The sequence below is a fragment of the Loxodonta africana genome, chromosome 1 (assembly GCF_030014295.1).
Source record: "Loxodonta africana isolate mLoxAfr1 chromosome 1, mLoxAfr1.hap2, whole genome shotgun sequence".
NCBI classification, from domain to species: domain Eukaryota; kingdom Metazoa; phylum Chordata; class Mammalia; order Proboscidea; family Elephantidae; genus Loxodonta; species Loxodonta africana.
In genome coordinates this window covers 193,390,717-193,392,438 of record NC_087342.1, presented here as the reverse complement: position 1 = coordinate 193,392,438, position 1,722 = coordinate 193,390,717, and positions in this window count along the sequence as shown.

Below are 1,722 nucleotides of genomic sequence, written 5' to 3'. Positions count from 1 at the left end.
CCATAGCGGAACCAGAAGGGTGTGTGACTCCCCCCGCCCCCCCGCCTAGCAGGCAGTGGCAGGCTCTCCGGATGGATGGGACTTTAAATCTCAACGGAGACAGACGCTTAGCCCTTGAGGCACAGGCAGGTCAGCAACAGGGCTGGAACCTTCAGAAGGGCCTTGAAAAGCGGCCTTACTCTTGGAGAGGCCACGGTTTGCTTCCTAATTCATGAAATCAATTGCCTGTTTTGTACCTTACGGGCTTGGGTGTGTAGAGTGATTTTTCTTTTGGGGGCACGTTGGAAAGAGATTAGAGGGTATTCTGGAACAGCAAGTAAATTCCTCTGATTATCTATTTGGAAGACTGCGAAAGAAAGAAAATTTTCCAGCTCCAAGTGCCTTACACAATCAAAAAATGACACAATTCCAGGCGAACTACATTGGCTTCTGTTACAGCTACTTATTCTCTTACCCGCTCCCCCCCCCCACCTCCCCTAGCAAAATGCCAGATACCCACTCAGTATTAATGCAGATAAAATGGGCGCCGCACCATCCACAACTCCCCCCGTAGGGTGGTCCACACACAGCCGAAACCTGAACTCCTTCCTCCTAGTTTTGTAAATCTCTAAAGTGGGTTCACGTTCTGAGCCTCGAGATCCATAAATGTGCACATACATAAATGTGTGTACATTTATTTTAACCTGGGAGGTTGCTGTAGGGCTGGGGCGCGTGCCTGCCTACTGTGGCAGACCATGGTGCCGGGCACGTTACAGACTGTGGCTCCACGACAGGCATGGCGTTTTCGGTTTGGGAGGGACTTCCCGTGTTTAGGCTCATTTGAAAGAAGTGGTGAATGGGTAGAGTTAGATAGTATGAGTAGGCAGGAAGTACGCTTCTAATGCAAAAACGACAGAAATCTGAATACTGACCATCTGTGAATTCTTACACTCTGATTTGTTTTTTAAAGCAGTTGCCACAAACCTCCTTTTTCAGCTTTTGCTTGAGGTGGGGCTGGGAACTAAGGTTTAGCAAATACAGTCTTGGGTAGGAAGGAAGTTGATCCAGCCTTCTGTGTGTGTGTGTGTTTTCAGAAAAGTTAAGTGCAACATGTTGCATCTTTTCAATTTCTGTCAGTGCTTCCACATGAACACAAAATACAATAAAAATTTTCCAAAACCTAAAAAAAAGAGAGAAAATTTACATCCAAATGTAAAAAAATAAACCTTGGGGAGAGAGTAAATCAGAAGGTACGGCAACACTGGACCCAGATTCCCAGATGGCAGCAATTGGTGAGAGGTAGAGGAGCGGCGACCCCGATGCTCTGCGCTTTGGCACAGTTCTTGTCACCTCTTGTTTTACACCAGCTTGCCTCCTCATTTACATGCATGGCTGAGTTCCTGTAGCCATTTGAGATTAAAAACTCTAGGTGGATTCAGAGTTAGATACAAAAGATAAAACCATGAAACAAATCAGAGGAAAACACAGGTGGATATTTAACTCATTCTTGGGAACTTGCCTAAACCAGCTTCATCTTGTACAACAATTATTTTTGTTAAATAAGCATAGCCTCCAAGGGCTGCAGGTGGTAGAGGATTAACTATTGCCCCAAAACCTCTCTACCAGCTTATAAGAAAAGGAATTATTGGGCTGAATTCTGCCACACATGCAGACATTTATTAATCAAGACTTCATTAGAAAGCATGCTAAAGCATCTCATTAAAAAAAAAAAAAAAAAAAAAT